The 22050-nt window shown below is 41.3% G+C and overlaps 1 pseudogene across 1 annotated transcript; it reads right to left on the bottom strand.

Moving 5' to 3' along the window:
• Positions 1-645: 645 nt before the first annotated feature.
• Positions 646-21192, bottom strand: LOC144629662 (uncharacterized; annotated as a pseudogene). The gene is made up of 7 exons (XR_013566409.1): positions 21143-21192; positions 15857-17033; positions 14856-14939; positions 14413-14673; positions 13163-13561; positions 12569-12655; positions 646-3965 (listed from the first exon to the last, which is right to left on the bottom strand). The product of XR_013566409.1 is annotated as an uncharacterized LOC144629662 (transcript).
• Between the last annotated feature and the right edge of the window lie 858 nt (positions 21193-22050).

The raw sequence follows: 22050 nt of genomic DNA on the forward strand, positions 1-22050 counted from the left end.
AGAGTAAACTGCTCTGCTCACGTCTACAACATTACGTAACAGGTCACGGATAAAAATAAAACAACAGAACGAAAACTATTTCTAAAATAGTTTAAAAAATTATTTAGAAATTATGTTCAAAAACAAGCAAAGTGACACTGTCACATATGTGCAACTCAAAGGTGAGCCTGCATGCATGCTAAGGTTTAGTTAACATAGGAAAATGAGTCATAATCAGTTGCGAGAATGAAAAATGCATAACCATAATTTTGTAATATTGGGAAAATAGTAACTTGTCCAAAGGGCAGAAAATTGTGTAACCATTAACGGTAAGATAAAACATTAGTCTGAATGTCACCTGTCCTCTCGTCCCAACCCCCTGCGCCGGGACGAGAGGACGGCTGGCATTTCAGACTAGATAAAAAATTTGTTTGCTTGATCAATCACTGATCACTGAAACACATTCTGCTGAAGAATATTCAACATACATGCATAGGTTTTATTATTAAACTTAATTCATTTTACATTAAACCTACTAGTTTTTTTGAAATAAGGCAAAAAAGTGACTAGTTGTAACAAAAAAATTGTGATCACTCACTAATGAGTCAATGAATAAATTAGCGGATCAATCATTGAAACCATTTCAGTTGTACTGAGAACAATTTTAAAACACATACCTACATGTATAGAATGGTTACACAGTAAAATATGTAGATTATGTAAAAAATTATAACATAAAATAAATTTAAAAAAAAATAAAAATTTAAAAAATGTAACCAGCCGTCTTTTGGGAGTTTGTTGTGGGCATGAAGCAAGGTTGCTGTCTCAGCGAAATGTTTTTGCCCCCCCCCCCCTCCCCTCCCCTTCCTGAATTTTCTAAATCCGCCCCTGCTACACCCTGTCACCTATTGGTGATTACACACTCACTATTTACACGTCAAAATCAAACATATCTTACACAAAAAAGGGATGGATTTGACCAATTGATCATAGCATTTAAGCATTGATACTATGTTCGTGCACCTAAATCTATCACCAAACAATGTTTTTATGTTTGGTTTTGCGTCCATAGCGGAAGCGTTATAGTGCAATTGCATAACAGTGAGAAATATGATATTAAACCTCAAAGCTGAGATCAAAACATAGGAAAGTCCCTTTGGTATTTTTCTGAAAGTGAGAAACAGGAACACAAGTGAAGGATGTTACACAGCATGAAAATTGGGATTTACGTGAAATTAAAGGTGGTTTTTCACGTAAATCCCAATTTTCATGCTGTGTAACACCAAACACCGAAGAGACTTTCTCTTTAAAAATCCGGTTTAAAGTTTGATATCCAAGTTTACACCATCAATTAAATGTTGTTAAAGGTGGTTAAACCAATCTTTACGCTACCATGTGTAAATGTGATTTAAAGTTGGTGTAAAGAAGTCCCATTACCCTGCCTTTAAACTTGAGTGTAATGCTGGCATAAAGGTCAGCTTTAAAAAAATGTAAAGTTAGCGTGAAGCTGATTAAATTCCAAATTTACGCCAGCTTTACTTGAGCTTTACACCACAGTAAAGTTATGTTTTCATGCTGTGATTACACCAGACTGAATAATGGAGAAGTTGATTCCGCGTTGAAAAATCTATGAGGGACTACAGATACGGATGAAAACTGAGATATTTGAATGAAGATAAAACAACATGCATGAGCCATTTGTACTGTTTAAATCACAGAGAGCTCTTATGTCAATATATAGGGTACAAACTATACATACTGATGAATAAAACATCTACTTCAAAATGTACACTTTCTTAGCTGTATAGCTTGTGATCAGAATACGTCCATCTGGTGCTGTTGCTATTCCAATAGGAGATGGCAGATGAGTGACAGTTTTGCCTGTGAAGCGACCGTCTAAAGAAAATTGCTGAACTCGGTTATTGCCACTATCACATACAAGAAGATTACTGGACCTGTCTACAAGCATACCACACGGCCAGTTAAATTGTCTGTCTTGATTCCCTCGTTTCCCAAACTTGTCTAAGAAAGTTCCTGACTGATCAAAACTTGTAATGCTGTTATTTTCTCTATCAGATACGAGAAACATGTTTTTGTAAGGAATGCAGCTAGTTGGACGGTTGAGTTTTTGTGGGCCGCTGTCTCCAAATATGGAAATAGTCTCACCTTCCTGTGTTATGACTTGTATCCTATGATTGTCCAACTCGGTTACAACAATGCGGTGTTGTTCATCCAAGCAAACTTCAGCTGGGCTGAGAAAATTCTCCTTTTGCTGCACCATATTTTCCAAAGCTTTTTACAAAAGTTCCTGTCTGGACATCTAGTTGTTGTATTCTATTGTTCCCTGCATCTGCAATCAGAATCTCATTATCATTTAAATATGTAACTCCCCATGGGTGGTTTAATTGTCCAACATTTTCTCCTTCGCTGCCAATTTTTCTTAAACAGTTGCCTTCTTTATCAAATATAAAAACACAGTGTCCTTTGGAATCTGTAATGGCAATGTTCCCTTTCGTATTTACAGCGATTCCGTATGGCGCTCGAAGCTCATCTCCTTGAAAGAGTTTTACGTCCAACTCACCGACTACAACAAGTTGACGTTCTTTTACCTGTATAGTAAAAGGACAGGTCGGAAGGTTGTCGCCGTTGATTTTCACTTCAATGCTGTAGGCGCCCGGTACTTTTGGTGTAAAATTCACTTTGAATTCACTATCGGCTTCTTTTTTGCTTATATTTACATTTGTGACGTCTTTAATGGGCTCTATGAGAACTTCAATTTGATTTTTGAGATCAGGCTGGTTACTTATTTCTCCCTCAGGTGTTCTGGGACATAACATCAATTCTGCTTCTACACCAGCCTGAAGAGTTTGATCCAGTCCTTCCAGAGTGCACTGACTTGCATCAGCTCCTTCGGTTTCGATATCGCCCAGTCTCAAGTCCTCTTCAGAAGCCGTGGTAAATTTGACAAATGAAGTCTCCTGATGTTTTGGGACTTCAATGTCACGAAGCTCTTTAAATCTCTGTTTCAAAGTTTCCTTGTTTTGCATGATATCCGAGCTTGAGCTTCTCTGCACCAGATTTTGTGCAAACTCGACCGCTTGGTACATTTGTTTGAGCAGGGACTGCGCTTTCTCGTTAGCCTTGTTTATTTTCTCGAGTCTCGTCACGCGTGTCGTCTCGAGGGAGGTTATCGCTTCTCGCTCGCGCTGTCGAATCTTTGCGATCTTTTGTTCAGCAGCTTGCGAGACTCCACGTTTAGCGCTTGCGACATTGGTTTCCAGCATGGAAACTGGTTTCCTCAAATTTTCGAATCATATCCTTCAACGCATTCTCCTTTTCTCTAGTCAGTTCAGCGTCCGCCATGATATTCTCTTTTTCGTCGTCAGCCGCTTTGTCAAGTAAAATAACTTCGTGGTTTCGGTGATCTGTGGCGATGCAAATTTGACAGACACAAGATTGACAAGGAATGCAGAAAAATTGTGTGATCTTTCGCTCGTGGAACTGTTTCGAACAAAACGGCTGTCTCTTTAACAAGGCTTCATAATCTTCAGCCTGAAAGTCTTTCACAGGCTTGACTTTGTGTTTGAATGCAGCACACATCATTTCATGCGCACTTAAACAGTCGGGGCACATAAATGATTGGCAGTCAAAGCAATAATGAACATCAGAGCTTCTTTTCTTACAATAAGCACAAGTTATGCTACTTCCATCGCCTATCTGTCGAACAGCAAGGAGGCTTAACAAACTTTGTTGGAAATGACTGGTCGGCAAGCTGTCGAAGCGATTTCCTTTGGGTAAATCGATTTCGGTGTGACACTCAGGACAGAGGAACTTTCCTTGTCTGTGGCTCGCTCTTGCATGTTTGGACAGACATTCACAGCAAAATGTGTGAAGACATGATATAGTTTTGGGATCGTTGTAGATTTCGAGACAAATCGAGCAAGTGACTTGTTCTTTGAGGTTTGATAAGGACTCCATCGTTAGCGCTATAAAAGGAAATCGAAAAAGGCAATCAGTTAAACGCACACAACTTAAAAAAGTACTTTAACGAAGAAATGCAAGAAATCGTAGCCAAAGTCAGTCATCGCCGGTAAAAGTAAACGAATGCACGGAATTTAAGCTCTACACTTCAAAGGTTGCGGGAGGCGCGGTCGCTTAATTGTTAGTTGCCCTGGACTCTGGATCGAGCGGTGCGGGTTCGAGCCCTGGCCGCGGCCATTGTGTTGTGTCATTAGGCAAGACACTTAACTCTCATAGTGCCACTCTCCACCCAGGTGTATAAATTGGTACTGCTGGGGGTTACCCTGGGATGGAATAGCATCCCATCCAGGGGGGGGGGGGGGGGGGAGTAGAAATACTTCTAACCGAAAAGAAAAGAAACCGGGATAAGCTCCGGCCTGATGAGCCACTTGGTTCGATAGCAGACTTTGACATACCTTCATAAGTTGGCGAAGTGAGTTAGCGGTTAAGCTAAATGCAATTGGAATAAAAGAAAGTTCTAGAGACTCTGCTTCTTAAATTAATTCATTAGTTACGGTTTCATATCTATGAAACTCTTATTCCTCCGTTACTTTAAAGCTAAATGGAAACCGAATTCATTTATCATGTTGTGCATAGAACTCGATGTAGATCATTCTATCAAAATAAAATTGACAATAATAGATATTTTAAAATTTGTTCAAACTTTAACCATTGACCTTTTTAAGGTGTCTCAATGCATTTTTTCTGGCCCATACATAACATCTTTAATTGGCTGTTCAGCAGTTTTCCCAGACTCGGTTCGAATGAACTTTTCACCAGATATTAGTCTTGGATTGAAGATTCATATAAAAATTATAGATATTTTAGGGCAATCGATATTTCCATGGCAACGATAAACAAAAAACACTAAATCACTAAAACTTAAATTTTACGCAAATAAGATTTGGTGTATAAAAATGAGACCACTATCTGAATAAATGGTTTATTGCAAATTAAAATAAAAGAACAAAACATTCCTGCAGCTTTTCGAGCCTGGCTTTCATTAAGGTGACTCGATCGAAATAAATGACGTGCTGTATCAGCCGGTCAAAAATTTCTAATAACTTTGCCATTTCTGACTCGATTTCCCTGAAACTTTCGCATTTTACTCGACATTTATCGAAGATTAATACGCTTGTCAATATGTCGATGTAATGATTGCGAGTTTTGCGCGATGTTAACTTTATTGAACACACCTATTTGGATAAAACTGCTATTTACAGAAAACTGAGCGCTAAGATTTCGTTTAAACTACTGCAATTAGCTCATTATAACATCTTATTATGACTCTCTAAGTTTCCGAAAAATCGTCGGAACAGAAACCTCGATACAATTTGAACATCAAAATATTAATCTCGGGCAAACTTCGAGGCTTGGAACGCTCCAGCGCTTCCAGATTTCGCCCAAAAGTACCATAACCGAAGACAAAGAAAGTTCAATGCATCAGTTTTGTTTGCTCCAAATCACATTCGGCTATTTGCAACGATGAAAAAGTTTGAGCAAATATTATAAATTCACCATTTGCGTCAAAATGTAGGAAGGTCGCCAAATTTACGTTTTTCTAAATGACATGAATCTTATCTTATCTTATCTTACCTAATATCTTATCTTATATTACCTAATATCTTATCTTACCTAACTAACCGTACGAATTGCTTAAAAGAACCGAACCATTAAATTGAACATCTTACACAAACTTTGCGCTACTTTACGTTTCTGGAGCTGCCTTGATTTGGATGAAATAATGTTTTAAAGTGAAGCACTACTCCAACTCTCTTTTGAACACGGCCATGTTGTCGTTTGATTTCTACAGCTGACGCTATGCAAATTTCCTTGGATTTGATGAGAATGTGAACAATTTGCACATGGATAAGGGGGGTGCATTTTACCCCATAAAACAGCGGTTATTTGAATTACAATAAACAGACTACAATGTGTTAATTTCAACTTTAGTACCGACGCTTTCAAATTTCATGTGGCATAAACTAAGGACACCTCTGACATCAGAACATGAAGCAACTGAACACTGTCAGTGCAGCCCCCTTATCCATGTGCAAATTTTTTAAATTCTTGTCAAATCCAAGAGAATTTGCATAGCGTTAGCTGTAGAATCCAAACAACAACATGGCCATGCTCACAAGAGAGTTGGAGTAGTGCTTCACTTTAAAACATTATTTCATCCAAATCAAGGCAGCTCCAGAAACGTAAAGTAGCGCAAAGTTTGTGTAAGATGTTCAATTTAATGGTTCGGTTCTTTTAAGCAATTCGTACGGTTAGTTTTCATGTAATTTAGAAAAACGTAAATTTGGCGACCTTCCTACATTTTGACTCAAATGGTGAGTTTACAATATGTGGAGTCCTGGGACTAGTAGAGTCGTCACGTGACAAGAAGGCCGTGTACGATCGAGTTAGTTGAGTTCTTGCCATGTGTGTGTTGTAACTCGGAGTTTACACACTGTTTTCTGTATTAAATACACCACATTTTTGGCGACGAGGAACGTGATCGAATACCACGACCAGGTAGACTAGAGTGAAGCGAAGTCTACACGGAAAATGCCTACATTTGGGAAATTAGACGAATACAACGAAACGGAAGATTGGCGCCATTACACTGAGCGTGTAAATCACTTTTTTGAAGCAAACGAGATAACCGATCCGGACAAAAAAAGATCCATTTTCCTGGTTAGCGTGGGAGCCAAAACCTACAAGCTTATACGAAGTCTGGTCGCTCCGGAAGACCCGAAGACCAAAACCTATGAGGATTTAGCGAAACTCGCCCAGGAACATTTCATGCCAAAGCCTTCCGCTATTGTACAACGATTCAAGTTTAACACTCGCACTCAACAACCAGGTGAGACAATTGCCATGTTTTTAGCTGAGTTGAGGCACCTGACCGAACACTGTGAATTTGGGGCAACATTAGATGAAATGCTACGTGATCGGCTTGTGTGTGGTGTTCACGACATCAGAATACAGCGTCGTTTACTAGCCGAACCGAAATTAACCCTGAAGCGAGCGCTCGATCTGGCTCTCGCCATTGAGGCCGCGGATAAGGATGCCTCGGAGATACAAAAGGGGGACCCTCAGGAAGGGGATACTTCACTCAACAAAGTCGATTTTAAAGTGGAAAAGGGTGGCGAAGTTAATTGTTATCGCTGTGGCGGTAATCACTACCCCAAAAGCTGTCATTTTAAGGATGCGAAATGTTATGCTTGTGGAAAGTTGGGTCACCTATCTCGAGTGTGCCAGAACAAAAAGAAAGGGAAACTACCACCTCCTAGTACTAATAAGAAGTCAGACACCCCACAGGATACCCATCTCCTAGAGGGGGGAGAGGAGGCAATGGGGAGAGAACAGGGTGTGGGTGCATATTCTTTGTTTACCCTTGGCGGTAAACGACCTTTGCCATACAAAGTACAGCTGAGTGTTGGTGGGCAAGCACTAGAAATGGAAGTTGACACAGGGGCTTCATTGTCAGTGATAAGTGAAGGCACCTACAAACACCTTGTCTCACAAAACAGGGCACCGCCACTGGAGAAATCAGGAATTGTCCTTCGTACATACACTGGGGAAGAGGTCAAGCCCGAAGGGGTGTGTACAGTTGATGTACATTATGAAGGGGGCGAATACTCCTTGCCATTGTTAGTTGTAAGTGGAGAAGGCCCAGCTCTGTTGGGGAGGAATTGGCTGGAAGAAATTAAGCTAAATTGGTCAAGGATTAAGCAACTTACTTCGCATGACAAGCGACTTGGAGAGATTTTGCAGAAACATGCACAGCTATTTGGGGAAGGTCTGGGGACCCTACAGGGGACAAAGGCCAAGATCCATGTGGACCCCACAGCCACCCCCATTTTCCATAAAGCCATTGAGCAAGACCTGGAAAGACTTGAGAAGGCAGGAACCATTGAACCCGTTCAATATTCCGAGTGGGCCACACCCATTGTCCCAGTTATGAAAAGTGATGGCACAGTAAGAGTCTGTGGAGATTACAAGCTTACCGTCAATAAGGTCTCGAAATTGGATGGCTACCCTATCCCCAAGCTCGATGATCTATACACAAAGTTGGCTGGGGGTCAAACGTTTACTGAGTTAGACTTGCGCCATGCTTATGAGCAGATGCTTGTGGATGAGAACTCAAGGGAGTTTTTGACAATTAACACTCATAAAGGCCTTTTTAGATATAACCGCCTTCCGTATGGGGTCTCTTCAGCACCCGGCATCTTCCAGAGAACCATGGAGGGTTTGCTGCAAGGAATACCTTCGACAGGAGTCTTGCTAGATAATATCCTCATCACAGGGCCCAGCACGGAAGAGCACCTAGACAACATCGAGAAAGTTTTGGGACGCCTTTCTGATGCCGGCTTGCGGCTCAAAGCTGAAAAGTGCCAATTTATGAAGCCCGTTTTGGAGTGCCTGGGGCACCACATTGACGCAGAAGGGTTCCATCCAGTTGAAGCAAAGGTGAAGGCCATCAAGGATGCCCCAACCCCAACCAATCCCTCTGAGCTGAAGTCCTTTCTAGGGATGCTTAACTTCTATGGCAAGTTCATGCCCGACCTATCGTCCACCCTGGAGCCACTGCGCGAGCTTCTGAGGAAAGATTTCTGTTGGAAATGGGGTACAGAGCAACAAGAGGCGTTTGATAAGGCCAAGAATCGACTTCAATCATCAGATGTACTCGTGCATTATGATCCTGAGAAAGAGTTGGTGGTATCTTGTGATGCTTCACCCTATGGTATTGGGGCAGTGCTGGCCCATGTTATGAAAGATGGCTCAGAGAAACCAGTTGCATACGCCTCACGAACACTCTCCACAGCAGAGAGGAACTATGGCCACCTAGATAAAGAGGCACTAGCTGTAGTTTTTGCCGTGAAGAAGTTCCATCAATTTCTTTTTGGACGTCATTTCAAGGTCTACACAGATCACAAACCACTTTTGGGGCTGCTTAACCCTGAACGAGCCACACCTCTAATGGCCTCAAGTAGGATGCAGCGATGGGCATTGACTTTGCTTGCGTATGAGTATGAGCTTATTTATCGCCCTGGTGAAGAGAATGGAAACGCAGACGCCCTCAGTCGTCTACCCCTTCCAGTTGCTCCAGAGACCACGCCCATCCCAGGGGACATTGTACACCTTCTAGAGACCATCAACACCAGCCCAGTGGATGCCACTAAAGTGAAGTTGTGGACAGCCCGTGATCCAGTACTTTCTCAAGTTCTGCAGTTCGTCCTTCACGGATGGCCCATGGCAGTCGAAGAAGAAGCCCTGAAGCCTTATTTTGCTAGAAGAGAGGAATTGAGTGTACATGCTGGCTGCCTACTTTGGGGATCCCGGGTCGTGATACCCCCACAGGGGAGAGAGGAAGTGTTGAACATACTACATGAGTCCCACCCCGGTATTGTTAGAATGAAAAGCCTAGCTAGGAGCTATGTGTGGTGGCCGTAAATGGACTCACGTTTGGAGGAAAAGGTGAAAAGCTGTGTTACCTGCCAAAGCCACCAAAAGAAGCCACCCAGTTCACCGTTGCACCCTTGGGAATTGCCAGGCCGCCCTTGGTCTCGAGTACATGTAGATTATGCCGGTCCTTTTATGGGCAAGATGTTTCTCCTAATTATTGATGCGCATTCTAAATGGATGGATATTCATTGTGTGAATTCTGCCACTTCCAGCGCAACCATTGAAAAGCTGAGGACAACCTTTGCTTCACACGGCCTACCAGAGATTGTAGTGTCAGACAATGGGTCCAATTTTGTTAGCAGCGAGTTCAAGTCATTTCTACAGAAAAATGGCATCAAGCACATTACCTCTGCTCCTTATCACCCATCATCAAATGGCCTCGTAGAACGAGCGGTGCAGACGTTTAAGCAAGGGATGAAGAAGCAAGGTGATGGTACTGTCGAGACCAAGTTAGCTTGGTTCCTATTAAGTTATCGTATTACCCCCCAAAGCACCACGGGTGAGTCTCCTGCTCAGTTACGCTGGGGACGAAGTCTGAGGTCACATCTCTATCTGCTGCGACCAGATGTAGCGGCAAGGGTACATGCAGCACAGTCAAGACAGAAGATACAGCATGATCAGCATAGCCGAATGCGTCAAGTGGAAGTCGGCGCTTCAGTGAATGTTCAAAACTACTCCAGAGGCCCCAAGTGGATTGCAGGAACTATCATCCAGGAAACTGGTCCTTTGTCTGCGAGAATTGAGTTGGAAGATGGAACTGTGGTTCGAAGACACCACGATCAACTAGTTGCTCGACCCACAGAAAGTTTCAACCCTGGTGTCACATTACCAATTACTAGCCCATTGCAGCAGGAAGGTGTGGATCCAGAGATAATCGTACCTGATGTAAATGACCCCGAGGTTGCCATGGAGACAGAGAACCACCCAGCGGGACTCGGGGCCAACTACCCCTGTCAGGCGATACCCAGCGAGGAATAGAAACCCCCCACAGCGTTTTTACTAATGGACTCATTCCCTCCCCCGTGAACAGTTTTAAGTTTTAGGGCAGAGGCGTTAATTTTTTTTTTCTCGTTGACGTTTGTTTTCTTGCTTGTTTAAGAACTTGGGGGGGAGGAATGTGGAGTCCTGGGACTAGTAGAGTCGTCACGTGACAAGAAGGCCGTGTACGATCGAGTTAGTTGAGTTCTTGCCATGTGTGTGTTGTAACTCGGAGTTTACACACTGTTTTCTGTATTAAATACACCACACAATATTTGCTCAAACTTTTTCATCGTTGCAAATAGCCGAATGTGATTTGGAGCAAACAAAACTGATGCATTGAACTTTCTTTGTCTTCGGCTATGGTACTTCTGGGCGAAATCTGGAAGCGCTGGAGCGTTCCAAGGCTCAAAGTTTGCCCGAGATTAATATTTTGATGATCAAATTGTATCGAGGTTTCTGTTCCGACGATTTTTCGGAAACTTAGAGAGTCATAATAAGATGTTATAATGAGCTAATTGCAGTAGTTAAAACGAAATCTTAGCGCTCAGTTTTCGGTAAATAGCAGTTTTATCCAAATAGGTGTGTTAAATAAAGTTAACATCGCGCAAAACTCGCAATCATTACATCGACATATTGACAAGCGTATTAATCTTCGATAAATGTCGAGTAAAATGCGAAAGTTTCAGGGAAAGCGAGTCAGAAATGGCAAAGTAATTAGAAATTTTTGACAGGCATACAGCACGTCATTTATTTCGATCGAGTCACCTTAAGCAACGGTTTTTTTCGCTGTTTGACAAAATGTATCTGGCTGATATAGTTACAACTTATCATACCTTAAATAAATACCGTAGGGGTCTATTTTTAACTCCACCTTGGAGACCCGGCGTTTATTTGGCACCTCGGTGTTCGAAAACATTTACATTATGTAAAAATTACAATTTGAAACATTGTTGCGATTTATTAGAAATTTAAACATACAGAATTTTTTTTATTGTTTTATATTTTATTTGCAGTATTAGTTTTTAACGGGGAAACATGATTTGCATAAAATTTAGATTTTGCTGATTTCGCGGTTTTCTGTTTATATATAGTTTCCGTGGAAATCGATTACCTTGAAAAATATATTGGATCAAACTTCAATCTAAAACCAATATAAGTTGTAATTTTCATATCGATCCGAGGGGAGCTTGCTAAAAGGTCCACTGCAGATTTACATCACGTATTTGTCTCCTAAAAATTCGAGATTGATCACAAAGCCTTTTTTGTAGCTGCTTTCCGAAATAGTCGTTGCTGTGAGGTCATCCAGCCGAAATAAGACAAATAAATTAGTAACGCTTCATAGCTGGGAGCAGCTACTTTTACAACAATTTTAAGATCTTCCAAACAGCTGCAAAATGCTGCTAACCGCATCAGCTTCACTTTTGCTGCTGGAAGGTTTCGAAATCGTTGCATATCGACTGCAAAATAGCTGAACAGCCATCTAGCAGCATTTTTGTTGCACTGCATAGCGCTGCTTGTTTCGCACGGGCCTTGATCTTCCCTCATTTACTGAATAGTCGCAATATGCGAAAGCGTTACGCACTAGCCATTGGATTTACCGTATTTATTCGATTAAGCGCCCTGGGCGCTTATTAAACTTTTGGACCTTGAGAGTGGGCGCTTATTCGAGGTGGGCGCTTATTCGAGGCTGGGCGCTTATTAAATTTTAGCCATTTCTCGCGAGTAGTAAGTTTATTTTACAACAAAACAGTGAATAATAATGAAACGTGAAGATGTACCAAAGCAGAATTTTGTTCATTGAAAGTTTCTTTAAAATACTAACAAAACTCGGTCTTCGGGGAAATCTCTTAGAAGTACTTAGTCAATTTCAATATCAATTTCAATAATAATCAAGGTACTCCTCTCGTACACTTCAGTATTTTTTGAAGGGGGGTGGGGGTGGGCGCTTATTCGAGGCTGGGCGCTTATTAACTTTTTCTACCTTCAGGGTGGGCGCTTATTCGAGGTGGGTGCTTAATCGAATAAATAGGGTATAACAAAAAGTTACAGGAAGTGATGGAAGGAGTAAAATTACCCCTCCTTGCTGTGACCTCGAGGTACAAAGGTAAAAAGGAATATAAAAATAACTTACTATCTCCTGACGTGGGTCCTTGGTGAGTTTCTTCTGGCTTGGTATCTTGAACTTCAGGGATCTTGTTTGTCAGCTGGAGGAAACGATCTGAAAGGGAAAAATAAACGTGGCGTAGGGAATATCACAATAAATGGACAAACGTATTAACTTTTTTTAAAAAAACTGTTGTGCTGAGTCGACGGCCAAGTAAAAAAGCACTTAGTTCCGGTTTACACGCCGCTCCACTCATGTGCCGAACCTTACTCAATATAATAAGGTTCGGCCGTGCAGTAACTTTAGAGCGACGGCTGATTTGGACGGCGTGTTTGTGTAGAACTTATTTCGCGAACCTTATTTCTTCCTAACTACAGTAGTAGATTTCAGTGAGTACTTTTTTTGTTAGGAATCTGGACATTTGCTCTTGTCCTAGGCTAGTTGACTGGCCGATGATGGTTATTAGGAGTTGTTCCCCACTGTAGTACTCGACGTTACATTTAAAATTAAATCTGACGATAGCAACAGCGCCACCAATTTCTTGGTCTTTGAAGTTGGTGACTTAGGTACTTTCAGATAAATAAAAAATAGAGTTTAAAATGATACCAGCTAATAACTCACCCGAATACTGTAATAAATGCTCTCGGCAAGCCCTGTAATCCTCTTCCAAAATGGTTGTCGAGAGTTTTACGTCAGTAAGGCCAAGCTCCTTCAATAGGTCCTCTGTCACGAGGTATTTTTGAGCCATTTCATTCAAGTGGCCTGTACAATAGTCTTCCCACAATTCATCAAGTATTTCCAGTGAGTTGCATTCTAATGTGATTATCAAGCTCCCCGGGCGAGCGTCCAAAATCAGCACTTTTCGCACCTTCTCCAAATAATATATAAAGCCGTTTAAATCCTCTGGTTTAGATGGGTCAATTGCCTGCAAGTATTTTGACGCAGCGAGGTTCAAAACGTCTTGTGCTGTGGGACCTGGTCCTGAGACCGCTGGGCAATCAATCCGCACTTGAAGAAGAGCTGTTGAGGAATAATGATATTTTTTAAGGATGAGCTCCCTTTGTCGTCACCTCCTCTTAGCCTCCCTCTCCCCCTTTCGAAGTGATGTTGTTCTGTTGGTTGCGTAGTGGCCTAATGGTTAGTGAATTAGACTGTGGATTGCGAGATCCGAGTTTGAGCCCTGGCGGAGGTAGTGCCTGGGGTTAATGGACATCGGCAAATTGTCAGGTTAACCTGATGGATGTGGATGTTAAACCTTAATGAAATAAACAAAAAACTACTGGAGGACTTTAACATCACCAACAAACCCCTTTTCTATTCAACGGATTTAAAACCTGCTATGGACTACGGACTTCAGCTGGAGGAAACGATCTGAGAGGGAAAAATAAACTGGGCGTAGGGAATATCAAAATAAATGGACAAACGTATTAGCCTTTTTTTTAAAAAAAAAAAACTGTTGTGTGAAGTCGACGGCCAAGTAAAAAAGAACTTAGTTCCGGTTTACACGCCGCTCCACTCATGTGCCGAACCTTACTCAATATAATAAGGTTCGGCTGTGCAGTAACTTTAGAGCGACGGCTGATATAGACGGCATGTTTGCGTAGAACTTATTTCGCCTAACTACAGTAGTAGATTTCAGTGAGTACTTTTTTTTGTTAGGAATCTGGACATTTGCTCGTGTCCTAGGCTAGTTGACTGGCCGATGATGGTTATTAGGAGCTGTTCTCCACTGTAGTACTCGACGTTACATTTAAAATTAAATCTGACGATAGCAACAGCGCCACCAATTTCTTGGTCTTTGAAGTTGGTGACTTAGGTACTTTCAGATAAATAAAAAATAAAGTTTAAAATGATACCAGCTAATAACTCACCCGAAAAATGTAATAAATGCTCCCGGCAAGCCCTGTAATCCTCTTCCAAAATGGTTGTAGAGAGTTTCACGTCAGTAAGGCCAAGCTCCTTCAATAGGTCCTCTGTCACGAGGTATTTTTGAGCCATTTCATTCAAGTGGCCTGTACAATAGTCTTCCCACAATTCGTCAAGTATTTCCAGTGAGCTGCATTCTAATGTGATTATCAAGCTCCCCTGGTGCGTGTCCACAATCAGCGCTTTTCGTACCTTTTCCAAATACTCTACAAAGCAATTTAACTCCTCTTGTTTTGATGGGTGAATGACTTGGAAGGCCTTTAACGCAGCGAGTCTCAATACGTCTTGTGGTGTGGGAAGGCCATCATTTCCGACGTCTGTCGACGCCTCTGCTTTTCGCTTACGTGATGCATTGGGTACTACTGTCGTCCCATGAATCTCCTTTTACGTGCGTGTTCTGCTACCTCTGAAGATCCTCCTTGTTGACCTGGTCCTGAGACAGTTGGGCAATCAATCTTCAGTTGAAGAAGAGCTGTTGAGGAACAATGATATTTTTTAAGGATAGTTCCTGAGCTGTTGAGAACCAATGATATTTTTTAAGGATGAGCTCCCTTTGTCGTCACCTCCTCTTAGCCTTCCTCTCCCCCTTTCGAAGTAATGTTGTTTTGTTGGTTGCGTAGTAAGTTGATCCTAATGGTTAGTGAATTAGACTGTGGATTAAGAGATCCGAGTTTGAGCCCTGGCGGAGGTAGTGCCGTGTTGAACAATAAACCTTACTCTGATAATGACCCTTTCCTCCTAGGGTTAATGGGCATCGGCAAATTGTCAGGTTAACCAGATGGATGTGGATGTTAAACCTTAATGAAATAAACAAAAAACTACTGGAGGACTCTAACATCACTAACAAACCCCTTTTCTATTCAACGGATTTAAAACCTGCTATGGACTAGCATTCCATCTTGGGAGAGTAGCATTAACCCTTAGTCATTTTATGTTACAAAAAATGAGCTTCTAGGTAGTGATGAGCCATCTCCCCCTCTGAGCCATTGATCTGAAATAGACTTTTACCTTTTAGACAGTGAGAAAGCGCTACGTATTTCTGCCTAATTTGTTTCTTTCGTTACTTTGGTGCTTTTTCGTGGCTTCAAACTTTTATGCGTCCTATCACGTACACTAACAATAGTGTTCTTATATGAGAACATAACACCCACTAGCGCTCTGGTAACGTGCACGGGGAACGAAAGAAACCAAGAATTACACGACCTCTTGAAGAGACTATTTAAGCAAAGCAGCTCAATTGATATCATTTTGGATGCTAAAGAACTGTTACTGGGAAGGTAGTAAGTGATAAACTTTCATAACTAGCACTGCCTTGTCACAGTTGACAAATGACAATTTTCGTAACAATGATTAATATCAAAGGACTAACAAAAAGCCTTTTTAACTTACCTGGAGGTATTCGAAAGCCTTCAGCTTGAGTGCTGAGCTTGGCTATGGATTGATGCACCTCCTCGAGCTTTCCTTCCAGTCGTGTTTGAGCACCTTCCAAACGTTCCATCCCTTCTTGCATATCTTGAGTTGTGCGGTTGAGTTGTTCTTCCAGTCGAGCTTTTATTTCTTGGGATTCTTCTCGAACTACCATCTCCAAGTTTTGCCCTTTTTCTTCTAAACTTGTCTCCAAACGTTGCATTCCTTCTTGCACCTCTTGAGTCGTGTGGAGTTGTTCCCCCAGTCCAGCTTTTATTTCTTGGGATTCACCTCTAACTGCCATTTCTAAATTTTGCCCTTTCTCTTCTAAACTTGTCCCCAAACGTTCTATTCCTTCTCGGACTACTTGAGTTGCGGCGTTAAGTTGTTCTCCCAGATGAGCTTTTACTTCTTGGCCTTTTTCTTCTAAACGTTCTATGCCTTTTTGAGTTATATTTTTCAGTTCTTCCACTTTTTCCTTAACTTCCATATCATTTCTATACCAGCTCAGAAGTTCCTTTACATTTTTTTCGTCCTCTGCTGTGAGGGGATCCTTTAGAAACTTATCAATGGCCCCCTGCCACTCCGTTTTCTTTGTATGGCTGATGTGTCCTGCAACTCTGACAAGGGTGTCGCGGATTTCTTGCCAAAGAGATTTAAATTCATCATCTGTTATGTCCATGTTTTGGTTTACATGGCCGTACACTGAGTTGCGGTAATATTTAATTCTGGCTAAATCTGCAGTTAAAGTGTGGTCTGTGCTTGTTGGTAAAGCATCCCAGCCCGTGACTGGAGGGGAGAGACTGCATATTGTTCTTAGCAGCTTGAAGAGCAGAGTAACATCAAATTCTATTGACTTGCCGTAGTCCCCTGGGGAAGGGTACAGAGAGACCCACTGTGGACTGGTGAGCCTTGCTGCTTTGAGCTGTTTCTCTGTAGTGGGATCTTTTAGTTTTGTGGGTAGATAACTTGGTGGACAAAGCTGATCAAAAATCTCCCTCAGTAGCGTGGTGCCTCCACTTATTAACAGTCGTGTAACACGTTGAAAATTTGCTTTTCCAGATGTTGAACGAAGTACTTCCTCTGGGTCTGGGGCGGCAGCCATTTCACTTACTAGACAGCAGTGGAAATATGGTATCAGCTCTCCTGACAACTATAGCTATAATTAAAGAATGGACACATTTTTCAGCTGATTTTTGAGGCTGCAATGAGCATGTTGTGGTCTGCAAATTAGGAATAGTGTTTATGTCTTTGCAGTTGGTATTGAAAAATAAGGGAAATTTTTATGTGGCCCAATTGTTACGTGACACACAAAATAAGTAACTAGCTGGCCTTTGAAAAAAAGCCTAACCTCTGTTCGTGATTTGTTATGATTGTGACCGAGTAGGCTTCAGACCGCGAGCAGTCTCTCTCTTTATACTTTTTGAAAAATCCTAAATTATGTAAATGATAGATAATACATGGTTGCGCGGAGATATGAAATTTATCTTCGAGTGTTCTTCGAGGTATCGATTTGAACCTACTAATTACAATGTTTTTGACGGTTTTCCGATGATTTCCGATCATTTTCCGAGATCTCCGAAGATTTTCAAAATGTTATCCAAAGGCCGTAGGAATGTTTCCGAACATTTTCCGAAGATTTCGAAGATTTTAGAACATTGCCGAGGAAGATCCGAAGATGTTTTGACTTAATATCGGTAAACTTTGGCCAATTGAGCATTGAAACATGGCAAACTCTACGAGCCGATTGGTAAAAAATGATATCACACATGTGTGGACATCATTTTTATCCACACATGTGTGATACCATTTTTAAGTGATGGCGTGACAGCTTTATGCCATCGCACGATCGGTTATTTTTTGCTCGATCGAACAGAAATCAAGTTAAACTAACAAGAAATCGCCGCGTAAAACACAAAAGCAAAATTCTTCCGTGCAGTTAGAAGATGGGAACTGGGATTGGCCTGTTTTTGTCCTGGGAAAATGGGATTTAGGTCACTGGGACTGGGATTTGGTCGCTGGGAATGGGAGAAAAAAAAGTCAAAAATGGGAATGGGATAAATATTTTGTAACTACGAACAGTCAAGACATCACTTACTTCCTGGGTTTAAGACGGCAAAAAGCTGTTCAAGCACCTCGTTTCTGTCAATTTGTAGCATGTTTAGCCACCATGTTTTCCCCCCTAATGGCCTCGATTGGCGGTCAGCGATATTTGTGTAAAGCGGTGCGTGTATAAAGCCAAAAGTCTCCAGAGCATGTGTATATATTTCCTTCTGTAGAAAGAGTTCCAATGGAAAGTGATAAGGCCTGTCCCGATTGTGGTTGGTATAATTTTTGAACAACTTTTTGCGGATCTACAGCAACCTTGGGCATGTTTTGCCTTTCTGAGCATTTCTTGAACAAAATATAGGTTTAGAGCACATATCAAGTACGAAAAAGTCAACGATGTCATAAAAAACTTGAATCCATGCGATTGTCTTGAATTTTTTTCAACCTTTTGAAAGCAATTTTTTAGCAATTATTGTGAAGGACAAATATAAAGCTTTTACACGGTAATAAATATAAACGTTTATATAAAAATTTCAAGAAATTTAGATATCAACTCTCTCTAAGACGGACACCTTCGGGACTGGCCGCAGCTGTCCGTCTAAGAGCATAGAGAGGTGTCCGCTCTGCAGAGAGTCGAGGCAACATGACACCAGTTATTCTGGGATAATAAAGCTAATCCTTTGCACAATGTAACAAACCTTTGCTACCTGCAACGAAGACGAAAATAATAAAAGGACCGTATTTACCTGGTAAAGCAAAATTTTAGAGCTTCTACAAACTGAATTACTGTGAGTAGAGAACGACCCACTTTAGTGTCCATATATGTAAGCAAAGAAGTACAGTGTAATCGGTTAAAGAGTCATTGTTTGTGGTTAGTAAGCTTGGTATACAGGCGATCCTTAGGGCACTGACTAACTTTCCGAAGTTTGGAAGTATTTTCAAAAATAAAACATGATAAAAAAAAACACTTCTCAAGTGTCTGTTAATGATTTCAAAGTGTCTGTTTTCCGTCTTATCGAGGTGTCCGGCTTATAGGGAGTTTGGTTACAGTAAAACGACTGAAAAACGGCAGGGACCATCACCAGGTGTCCGTCGTATGGAGGTGCCCGTCTTATAGAGGTGTCCGTTAAGAGAGAGTTGACTGTAGCAACTTTTGAAATTTAGGTAGATTTTTGGCAATTTTTTAGCAATTTTTTGGCATTCCAGTGAGCAACTTTTCAGCATTTTACGAGCACAATTGGGACAGGCCTAAAAGTGATGAGCCGCCTAATTGAAATGAGGATGTCATCTTACTACTAAGTCTCCTAATAACGAACAGGTAGACAGTTTTAGTCCTAGTGACAGTGACAGCGACTCCGAAGAAAAGGTGGACAGCGCTCTTGAAACAACACTTATCATGATCCTTCCGCAGCCTGCGTGCAGACGAACAAAATTTGTTCGTCTGCAACGCAGGCACTTCCGACCAGACTTGGAAGAATAAGAACACTAACAAGTCAGATGACAGACTTCCTACTTGCACGTTTTACCGGTCTAAAAGGATCCTATCGTCTTCAGAACATCTCGCACGTTGGACGTGTAAGATGCCGGGAAAAGAGAGAGGGAACACTGGCGAACGAGGAATGGGAGAACATGGGAAGTGGGATGAAAAAGGGGGGAGGGATGTCCCTCCCCCTCGGACCCCAGAATGGAACACAATGAACGAAAGACAAAATGATGGGACAAGAAGTCATTCTATAATATAAAGGGCCACTGTGAGCAAGATTTTACCCGTCTAAAAGGATCCTATTGTCTTCAGAACATCTTCGCAAATTCGTGAATTTTTGGACCTTTGTTGGTCCATATTTAGATGCCGTAAATTTTTGCGGATACTATTAAAGAGAAAAGAGCTGGTGTGTATAACACTGGGATTTTTCTGAATTCTGCTAGTGGGAATGGGATTTGAACACTGGGAAGTGGGATTTGAAAAAAAAGGGCTGGGAAATGGGATTGGTAACTCCCTTCCCCCTTTCAGGACCCTCTTAGAGTGGAACACTTCAATGTATAAACGAAAAAGACTAATTATATATGATGGGATCTATTAGATTAAGTAGACAGAAATTTCTAATTCTTATAATATAAAGGGCCACTGTGAGCAAGATTTAACTTAATTTGATTTAATTTGATTTGATTTAATTTAATGATTTAACTCAGGTGAGAATTTTTCTTTAAAAAGTGTCGGTAACAAACGTAAACAAACGAAACAGGAGAAGTGTCACTAGTATTATTGTGAATTGTTTTAAATTTTTCTCTGGCCTCCAAAGAAACTTGCCATGAAAGAATCTGTTTTTCAAAAGACTGCAAAACAGTCGTTTTTTCTCTAAAGTCGTTGGTAAAAGCACTTCTTGTCTGGCGAGCCCGCACCACAGTTGACATTGGCTCCAGACCCGCCCGCTCGAAGACCGAGCGCGCGGAAGATCGACGTGAGCACTTCATGCCGGTGGGCCCGAAACGATCGCACAGAAGCCATAATTATGGCTCCTGTTCGCTTACTTGCGTTCTTTGCACCGATTTTGAAGCAAAAAGACAGACTGCTCGCAGTAGGCTGCCAAACAGATACGGTATCAAGTTTTAAATTGTCACACAATCCCTCCTCCTTTTGGAATGGGCGTTTGCGTGACAAGCCAAAAAGATATGTCTGTGGAGATTATGTCTATGAGCTACTAAATTTGATAGCATAAAGGGAAGTTGCAATTGTACTCTTTAATTTCCCTTTCACAGTCTTCCAATGTAACATTTGTAGGAAGAAGCGTTATTTAGATTCGTTTGGCGGATGGCAGCAAATCGTAGCTATTCAGTCAACTTTCAGTGAGTGTCAATCGATTTCACGACGTCGAGTTGTTGATAATATTAAACGCTTCTCTTAAACAAATCTGAGACCAAAAGAATCATCAAATACCAGTAAGGACAGTAATTAATATAACAACTGAACGAAACTAGCGCCTTCGGCACTCGCGGCATCGCACCTTCGGCACACGAAGAGAGAGATTCACGTTGCCCCCGAATAGGGAGCCTGTTCGCAGGCTACTCAATTCAAGACGTTTCAAGTTCAGCCCATTTGACAGCATAGATTCGGTTGAACAGCTCATTAAGCCAAAAAAATAGAAACTTGAGAAAAAAAAAACAGCCACCATACGAAAAACAATGGTCAGTATAGCGAAAATAGATCTCAAATCTACTTACCTTTAGATGTTTGCCTCTGTAGTTTCTGAATTTTACAATCTGACGAAAGATCCGTTTTCAGAAATAGATAGCGGAAGTGATATGGGGTCGTGAAGGTTCACGGGTAGAAGGCAGTTGTGCCATAAATAAGTGTAAACAATGGAAGTGAGGATGGCTAATTTGAAGGCTTAAAATTCAAACGTAGCATCCAAACATTTTTGCAATTAAAACAATTAAAACAAGACTTAGTTTCTCCGTTTAATATCGAGCAAAGTGAAACAATGAGAGATATAGATACAGAGGTGTCTACGGCGATCCTGTTTTTGGGTCGGGTAATTCAATATGATGGCAATTTTGTTTCTTCGTTTTATTCAATTAATTCATTCTTCAAAGCATAATTGTTTTGGGATCGGTGTAGACATCGAGACAAATCGAGCAAGTAAGATGTTGCTTGAGGTTTTTTTTAAGAAGGACTCCATCGTAAACGTTTTCTTAAGAAAGATTGCGAAACACACACCCTTAAAAGAGCTATTGTTTGTGATTCCGACACAAACAGATCTTATTCCGTCTGCATACAGCTGACCTTCCTTGGCGTAAAGCCGAGTTAATTCTCAAACTCTCTGACGCAAGTCATAGCTTGTTTGTATGGAAGATTTGTTTATGTAGGATTTCATGTAAGAGTGGAATTGTTTCGTAAACTAGAAATACTTGTTACTAAATTAAAACTACCCTGCCTGTAAAATTGGCCTTTGTTGTGTTTTATGTCTCGTGCAACGAACGCTAACGATAGCGTGAGTATTGATTCAAATGTGTTGATATATATCGTCAGTAAGATGATTACACACAAGGTCAATCAGAGTCTAGCGTCAGTATATAGTAGACTAGTGCGCGTCAGACGTAACAGCTTCTGATTGTCATCGAAGTCACGC

Source organism: Oculina patagonica, chromosome 11 (genome assembly GCF_052425735.1).
Source record: "Oculina patagonica isolate OP01 chromosome 11, crgOcupat, whole genome shotgun sequence".
Lineage (NCBI taxonomy): Eukaryota > Metazoa > Cnidaria > Anthozoa > Scleractinia > Oculinidae > Oculina > Oculina patagonica.